Source organism: Mauremys reevesii, linkage group 6, assembly GCF_016161935.1.
Source record: "Mauremys reevesii isolate NIE-2019 linkage group 6, ASM1616193v1, whole genome shotgun sequence".
Classification (NCBI taxonomy): Eukaryota; Metazoa; Chordata; order Testudines; family Geoemydidae; genus Mauremys; species Mauremys reevesii.
In genome coordinates, this window is record NC_052628.1 from 75,461,293 (window position 1) to 75,471,202 (window position 9,910).

Genomic DNA, 9,910 nt, shown 5'->3' on the forward strand with positions numbered 1-9,910 from the left:
TTTGAGAGCTGCCTCCTTGGGCACCACTCCACTCACAAGTAAACATCATTTTTTGCCAGCCTTACTACTAGACTCTCACAGTCCTCAGCTAGTGTTTATTTTATGGCTCCAGAGCTAGCATGAGTGACCTCAACTCATTTTAGATGCCTTTGATGTCAGGTGTAGGGGCAGTGGTGCTGGAACAATTTTTATAGTGGGGGGTGCTGAAGACAGAAACCAGGTATTTGGGTTGTTAATACGACCTCAAGCCAGAGGCACCCCTAGTTCCAGCACCTATGTGTAGGGGACAAGTCTGTAAAAGTAACTCACTGATACCTTTGCAGTTACTGCTTGTTATGCCCTCACCCTCACTGCACAGGTTGATTCCAGATTGCCTGAATCCTTATGGTCCTAATTCCCCATTACCTTGCACTTTGTGTAGTCATTTACACCCATGCAAAACAGGTGTAAAATATTCCTTTTCTCATTTTACACTCAGTTTGCACTGACTTTGCACAGATGAAAGTGACAGGAGGTGCAAAACAGTAGAGAATCAGGACCAATATCCCCACCACTTCTAATGGTAGGTCAAGTGGAAGAACTGTAATTTAGCTTTCATCCTCAGAGTCCTCCACCAAAGTTGTCAAAGTCCTCCAGTAAAAAGAAAGAAGTCAGGACTTGATATTCATAATGTAGAAAAAACACTCAAAACACACAGGACTTGAAAGCATTAAAACTGCAGCTATGTTTATACAATATAAAAGAGTGATAGAGGACAAAAGCACATATTCTTATGTTATTTGCTTAAAGAAATACATTAATCCAGAACTCAGTTCAAATCTCACAAAATAAGTTAAAACTGGTTTCAAGTACTACACCTGCCATTTTGCACCACACATGCCAAAGTTTGTGGTTTTACAATTGCCTTTTCCTATTTTTAAAAATGTTCTTCCCCTCTTTTGTAAAAACTAGCACAAACAACAGGAGGAAATGACTAAGGTACCAATTCTGCACACTTACATAAATGCTTAATTTTGAGCATGAGTACTCCCTCTGAATTCACCCTCTTCAATGTGAGACTATTCACATGCTTAAAGTAAAGCATATGCACAAGTGTTTGAGTGAACAGGGTCTGTCAAAGAAAACACCCAGTATTTTGGTAGTGTTTGTTTATCTAATTGCTTTCAGTTATAGCACTCATGATACTTGTATCTTCTCCCTTTAAATTGCAGTTCACATTTAATGCTTATGGGAATTTAGATGACTTTCAATGGCCACTAGATAACTACCATATGTTTTCAGGAATGCAACATGTTTTGAATAACCAAAAAATATATAATTTAAAGTGGATACTAAAGCACCGATCCTGCAAGCACTTACGCACATGCTTAACTTTAAGCTTATGAATAAATCCTATTTACTTCAATGGGACTACTCACATGCTTAAAGTTAAGCATGTGCATAGGTATTTGCAGTATCAGGATCTAAAAGCTGTACGCAAGTATTATATATATATATATATATATATATATATAATCATAATATGAATTAGGGAAAATACTTGCTTATTTATGTATATATATACTACTATATTATATACTACATATTATATATATTGATTAGCAGTAATATTAATAACAATAATGATCATTTTAATTTATTATGCCCCTGCAAGAAAAAGTTACAGTCTCAAATGCAGAGTATTTTGGAATTATATTTGTAATAAAGCATTTAAAAGTAGACTTACTGAGAGGAAAAGAAAGATATAAAGACCTAGTAAAAAAAAAAAATAAAGCCACAACAGAATTTGAGTCTACAATCAAAACAAAGGGACATCTTTTTGTTGTTATGTTACTATATATAGACTTAGCTTGATAACCAGTGGAATGTATACGTGTTATATTAATCAAATGAGAAGTTCATTCCTAGTGGACAGAGCACTGGACTGGGACTCAGGAAACTTGTATTCTGTTTCTGGGTCTACTGTTGGCCTGCTGGGTGGCCTTGGGTAAGTTATTACATCACTCTTTGCCTCAGTTTCCCCATCTGTAAAATTTAACTGACACTGACCACCTTTGTAAGTGCTTTGAGATCTACCAAAGAAAAGTGCTCTATAATTAAGTATTATTATTATTTATTATTCCATAACAGTGATCATATGCAATGAAAAATTCTGCCTGAATGTGATAAAAGAGAATTGCAAAGGAAAAGTAATCAACCATTTTATTAAAAGGCAGCCAAATTCAAAGTGCATTCTATTGACAAGTCCAGAAAACACCCTTCCAAAAACAAACAAAATGCTACATATTCAGTTTCACAGCAAAATGTGCTGTTGACTTCAGTGGTGGAAGGAATGGGATCTATTTGGTGTATCTGAAGAATATTCTTGGATGTTGTAGGCACTTGGGTTAAAAAGTAAAATCAGTGGTTCTGAAAGTTACCTAATTTTCCTCACTAGGAGATGAAGTCTTTCATCTGTCCACACAACAAGCAGTTAGAGCTTCCTCACCTTTCCTGACAGAGTGCCTTCACAACTTTGACCTGGAGGTCTCTATAGATTATAAAGTAGTTCAGTCTCCATGGCTATTCAATCATTGTCCACTCTGCTAAAACTACCAAGAAGGATGCAAGCTGGTACTAGAATGAGACTATCAATTCCTTTCACAGAGGTCACCACAAGACCTGTTAGATAACAAGTTTCAATCACTACTAACCTGGGCTGGGCTTGAACTAGTGACCCAGAGGTAAGAAGCCCTGTATCCCCTAACTTCTTGAGTCAGTCAGTCAGTCTCCCTGTAGTTGTAACTCTTAATACAAGCTTTATTCCTAAGGTTAATTTAATACCTAAGATCAAGCAGGTTCCAGTTAGCTGTAAGTTATGCAGCTTCTGATGCAGTTGGAACTTCAGCAGCTCCAGAGGTGACTCAGGCAAGGACATGCTTTTAGAACAGTACCTGATTCACTTAATTAAGAGAGCTTTGTGGCCATAACTGCTGTGGCCTACCATTCCCTGACACAATGAACCCCAAGAAAGAAAAGGATCCCAGGCATCTGTGTTTGAAATTGACAAGAAGCCTCACAGAGATTATGAACTCAAATGACCCTTCTGAAACTTCAGAGAGTTCATGTTCAGAAGTTCTGACTCTGACACCTCTCAAAGGGACAATAAAAAGACACTAGAGAGATATACTGCTATATGTAGGTTTGTCACTAGAAAGACACAGGTTTTCTCTCAATATTGAACACTGAAGTTCTAAACCTAGTGTATAAAGAGTGTGCGACAGATCCCACATGAAGAATTTTGAAAGGGGATATTTACTAATGCATTTTGAAAATCTTGCCCAGACCTTGTCTTTTCAGAAATATGCCCTCATTTGTATGTTTCACAGTGACCTTAAATCCACAGTGTCTATAAGGTTGCTTTGCATTTTGGCTTTGGAGTGCTTCTGAGAGAGGTGGGATTGTCCAGTGGTTTGGACACTAGCCTAAGAGTTAAAAGACCTGGGTTTAAGTCCCTCATCTGGCACAGATAGCTTGTGTGACCATAGGCAAGTTACTTAGCCTCTCTGAACTTCAGTTTATCTGCATATGAGGATAATAGTACTTCCCTATCTCACAGGGGTGTGAGGATAAATATATTAAAGATTGTGCAGTACTCAGATACTGTGGTAATGGTGGGGACACACTTAATAAGTACATAAGACAGTCTTATTGTGTCCCACATTTGAGAACTGAAAGACTCCACCCTCTGAATGTCTTCCTTTTCCATCTTCCTTATTTTTCCATCTGCTCCTTAGAACTATGTTAAAAGTTTACTGTTAGAGTTCTTTATATCTTGAAGTGAATTTAAGTGTGAAATGTGCTAGATTTCCAGACTTGGGGCTTGAAATCATCAACCCATGGAACAGATATAGCACATGCAGCACACAACTTGTCCACACTAGCCTGCCAATCTGTATCAATCCTGATTTGCATGGCTGGCCCACAACATTTTGGCACCTGAGGTGGGGAGCTCAAATGATACCCTCATGCCCCCTCGCTTGGGCCAAAACTTTGAAAGGTCTCAATTCTGCCTTCTTCCTGTTCTACTCCTCTCATGGTACTGCTCTGCTACCTACCCCAATAAAGCAGAACTAACAACTTAAAATGCCTTGTTCAAAAATTTTAAGTAACATTTAACTTTCAAACGCCTGAACAGCAAATGTAATTTTTCTTGTTTGAATAGTAAACACTGGCATTTTTATCTCTTTGAATAATCAAAGTGGTGCTTTCCATGCCTTTTTGGTGGCAAAGATTTGAACTGCTTCCTGAAGGTCCACAGTCTAGGCCAGCTCATATGCTATTGAGATGGCTGCAAGGCCAACCAGCCTCTCCTGTGTCATTGTGGAGTGTAGATGTGTTTTTATTAACTTCAGCTTGGAGAAGCTGTGTTCTCCACTAGCAACTGTTACAGGAAGTGTTAGAAGTATGCGCAGAGCAACAAAAGCATTTGGAAAGAGAGTGGTCATCTTATTTGTGCACATATATTCCAGAACCGTCTTTGGAGTTGATCCTACTGAAATGTATCTTGAAAGGGCTTTTAGTTCATCACCTAAATCACTCACATCAATATTGCACATGTCATCATGTGTCAACACTGTCTCTAGTGCCCTACATTGCTGGCGTAGGTCTTCTTCAGGTGTAGTGAGGAGTTTTGAAATATCATACAACATCCCAAATATACTGCTGTGTTCCTTGAGCTGCATGAAACGTTCTTCAACTGACTGTATTGCACAATCTAGCACCTGGTTAAAGAATTCAACTTTGAATTGTTGTTTGGGGTCTCTCATGGGATTATACCCTTGCCTCATAATCAAAATGTCTTCTTTTTCGGTGACTCTTGTATTCTTGAATGAGTGGGAAAATAGCTTCAGTGTGAAGTTCCTCTGCCAACTTCTGTGCATTCTTCAGAACGTTTTGAAATCCCTCATCTGACCGGTAAGACTGTAGGTATGACTTTGCTTTGTCCAGTTGTTCCATTGCTCCAGATATATCAAGGTCAACACGTGAGAGTCTCTTGCTTACAACATTTATTTCAAACAGTATGTCATGCCACAACACTAAGCCACACAGAAATTTTAAGTTATGTATGTTTCTGGTGATTCCATTTCCCTCTGCCACTGTTCTCCCACAAACAGTTCCTGTCATAGCATTATCCTCCATAAGGGCAACTATGGCAACATCTATCTTCCCAATTTGGTGTTTGATAGGCTTTATCGCCTCCGCTCGACTTTCCCATCGTGTGGCACTCAGTGGTTTCAGTGTCAGAGAGAATATTCCCAGATGTTGCTTCAAAATTTGCCATTGATGAGTTGATGCAGAGAAGAATACATAGATGCTTTGAATTATATTAAAAAATTCAGCAGCCTCACTATAAGCTGATGCTGCATCACTGACCACCAAGTTCAATGAATGAGAATTGCATGGGACAAAAAAAGCTTGAGGGTTTAACTCTCGGATCTGTGTCTGCACTCCTCTGTTCTTTACTCTCATTTTGGCACTATTATCATAGCCCGGACCTCTCGTGTCAGCTATGGCAATTCCCATATCTTCCAGCTTTTTAAGAAGCACATTTGTCATACCAGCTCCTGTAGTATCATCAATGTCAATAAATTCTAGAAAATGCTCTCTGACAGTCACCATTGCGGGGACATTTTCACTAGGTTCTGTTGTTGTTACAAAACATACCATTAAAGTAATTTGTTCTGTATGGCTGATGTCAGGTTTGCAGTCCAGAATAACAGAGTAATATCTTGCTGACTTCAGATCTACCACAATCTTCTGTTTGACTTTTGTTGCCAGTAACTGTATGATCTCATTTTGAATTGTTCTTCCAAGGTAGTGGTGTGTATACATTTCTTGGGTGGTGACTCTTCTTAGATACTCCTGGAGTACAGCATCAAACTCAGTCATCAGCTCCACAATTTTAAGGAAGTTTCCATTGTTTGGCACATACAGCTGATCTGAAGTGCCACACAGTTCTAGTTTTTGGGTAGCAAGCATTCTCACAATGGCCATGAGCCTTTTCAGAACATTTTGCCAGTAAAGAGACTCTGATACAATCTTCTCTTGATGCTGATCATCTATGGTGGCCTTTAACTTTAGTCTCATCTCAAGCCCTTTCCACCTATGGAATGCTCTCTGGTGATTTGCTGCCTTCTCATGGCATGCCAGATTTCTAGCCAGATTTTCCAGTCCTTTGTTCCTGTACATCCCAATGTGGCTGGAATACTAAACTAGAAGAGTTTGCAACAAAAACAGTATGCAGCATTCTGGGTTTTTGAGTACATAAGCCATGGCCTCTCCACTTTGTCACCATTGGGGATTAATGTGTTGGATGGAAACTTCTATTTTCATTGTCTTTGGGGAACATGAAGTTTTTCACTTGCTGTGGCCCATGCAGTACAAGGAAGTCCCTCAGGCTACTGCTCAAGTGGGTCCACAGTCCTGGATCATCTAGACTTAAGGAACTAAACTCAGCAGCAGCTGTTTCTTGCACCTCCACCACATTCTTCTCTGATCTACACTTTTCTTCAGGAATGTGCATGGTTACATCCATTTGAGATGGAGATATGGATGCTGCAGTAGCTGCCAGGTCACCTGCACTCTGACTAACTGGAAGATCAGGCATCTCCTCACCACTCACATCCTCACTGGGGCCGGAAGGCTCACCATGAACATTTGTGTCTATGTATCTAAGGAGAGCGCCTTCCTGCTTAGATAGAAAAGCTTCCTTTGCTTTTTCTTTTTCTGAATGCTGCCCCAGAAGGGCGTTTTCTTCTTTCACTCATGACTGCTGTTCTGTGCCAGCTTTAGTAGCTCTCAACACTCAGTTGAAGGGGACAAATAAGCAGGATGGTAGCAGGGCCTGAGTGAGGGGAGATATCAGAGTCTTAAGGGCCTAACTGGCTTCTACTACTTCAGTTGACTGCCTGTTCTCCTCAAGTGGGTTCAGTAAGCAGCAGGAAACAGGAAGTTCCCTGAGAAGCTGGTGTTAATCAGTCCAGGCTCCCGGGGGTGCTAGAGAGGTACATAAGAGCCTCCTCCTCCTCTCTCTCCCTGCAGCTCCTGCTGCTTTCTGTTATTCCCTCTCACCTTTTCTCCTGCCTGCCTGTTATGTCTCTTGTGCTCTCCTTCCTCCAGCACAGCACTCCACCATCTCTGTGCATCTAGAGCAGAGAGAATACATATGCACCAGTAGCAGACACAATTTTCTACACTCTGGGTCCTAATGGTGGCTGCCTCAGATCATCTCACGGTAAGGCCAGCTCTGCTGATTTGGAGGAACTATAGTGTATAGTTAATACCACATACCAGGTAGCTTAACAACCACCTTTGGCTACTCTTCTGATATTGCCAATAAGAGGACAATTAGGATTTTCTTATACTAGAAGTATAAGAATTAGTTAAGTTCATGGAGGATAGGTCCACTAATGGCTATTACCCAAGATGGTCAAGGATGCTCTGGGTGTGCCTAAGGCTCTGACTACCAGAAGCTGGGACTGGATGATAGGGGATGGATTACGCAATAATTGTCCTGCTCTGTTCTTTCTCTCTGAAGTATCTGGCACCAGCCACTGTCAGAACACAGGATACTGGGCTAGATGGACTATTGGTCTGATCCAGTATGGCCATTCTTATGACATTCTCTCTCTCACCCTAAAGTTTAAACAGGAGAGATTGAGAGACATCAACACATCAAAATACTCCTGTAGTGATGGGCGCACTCTTCTGAGAGGTGTGGGAGATCACTGTTCAAATCCTTTCTCCACCTTTAGGCAGACACTGGAACTAACATGGGTCTCCCTGTTAAGTGCTCTAACCAGTGAGCTAAAAGTTATAAGGTTGGCCCCCTTCGGTCCCTTGCTTAGACTCTGAATAGGGCCAAATCCATGAGGTGTGCTCAGAGCATGCATTCCAGATCGGGCCCTGCAGGGAAGATATGGGAGGAATGCCCATTTCCCCCCAGTTTGTGGATTGTGCTGGGTTTAGAAGGGAGATAGAACAATGTGCATACCCAGAGGCAGAATCTTAGGCACCAAGGGAATGTTTACCTTGAAAATTTAGGAGCCAAGCGAGTTTAGGCACGTACAGGGAGTGCAAGTTTTGTGAATTGCAGTGAAGCCTAAAATTGAGACATAGGCACATAAATCTGTGGTTTAGGTATCTAAGAACCTTTGTGGATCTGAGCCTAAGGCCCCTATTCTGCAACAAGCACCACACAAACACAGGGTTCTGCCCTTATTGCAGGGCCAGAACCTAAGTAAAAGCTGAACTAGAACTTCAGGATTTGGACCTTAAGTATTGTAGCCCATAGAGAACATAAGAACATAAGAATGGCCGTACCGGGTCAGACCAAAGGTCCATCTAGCCCAGTATCTGTCTACCGACAGTGGCCAATGCCAGGTGCCCCAGAGGGAGTGAACCTAACAGGCAATGATCAAGTGATCTCTCTCCTGCCATCCATCTCCATCCTCTGACGAACAGAGGCTAGGGACACCATTCTTACCCATCCTAGCTAATAGCCATTTATGGACTTAGCTACCATGAATTTATCCAGTCCCCTTTTAAACATTGTTATAGTCCTAGCCTTCACAACCTCCTCAGGTAAGGAGTTCCACAAGTTGACTGTGCGCTGCGTGAAGAAGAACTTCCTTTTATTTGTTTTAAACCTGCTGCCTATTAATTTCATTTGGTGACCCCCTAGTTCTTGTATTATGGGAATAAGTAAATAACTTTTCCTTATCCACTTTCTCAACATCACTCATGATTTTATATACCTCTATCATATTCCCCGTCTTTTCCAAGCTGAAGAGTCCTAGCCTCTTTAATCTTTCCTCGTATGGGACCCTCTCCAAACCCCTAATCATTTTAGTTGCCCTTTTCTGAACCTTTTCTAATGCTAGAATATCTTTTTTGAGGTGAGGAGACCACATCTGTACACAGTATTCGAGATGTGGGTGTACCATGGATTTATATAAGGGCAATAATATAGTCTCAGTCTTATTTTTTATCCCCTTTTTAATGATTCCTAACATCCTGTTTGCTTTTTTGACCGCCTCTGCACACTGCATGGACATCTTCAGAGAACTATCCACAATGACTCCAAGATCTTTTTCCTGACTCGTTGTAGCTCAATTAGCCCCCATCATGTTGTATGTATAGTTGGGGTTATTTTTTCCAATGTGCATTACTTTACATTTATCCACATTAAATTTCATTTGCCATTTTGTTGCCCAATCACTTAGTTTTGTGAGATCTTTTTGAAGTTCTTCACAATCTGCTTTGGTCTTAACTATCTTGAGTAGTTTAGTATCATCTGCAAACTTTGCCACCTCACTGTTTACCCCTTTCTCCAGATCATTTATGAATAAATTGAATAGGATTGGTCCGAGGACTGACCCTTGGGGAACACCACTAGTTACCCCTCTCCATTCTGAGAATTTACCATTAATTCCTACCCTTTGTTCCCTGTCCTTTAACCAGTTCTCAATCCATGAAAGGACCTTCCCTTTTATCCCGTGACAGCTTAATTTACGTAAGAGCCTTTGGTGAGGGACCTTGTCAAAGGCTTTCTGGAAATCTAAGTACACTATGTCCACCGGATCCCCCTTGTCCACATGTTTGTTGACCCCTTCAAAGAACTCTAATAGATTAGTAAGACACGATTTCCTTTTACAGAAACCATGTTGACTATTGCTCAACAGTTTCTGTTTTTCTATGTGTCTGACAATTTTATTCTTAACTATTGTTTCAACTAATTTGCCCGGTACCGACGTTAGACTTACCGGTCTGTAATTGCCGGGATCACCCCTAGAGCCCTTTTTAAATATTGGCGTCACATTAGCTAACTTCCAGTCATTGGGTACCGAAGCCGATTTAAAGGACAGGT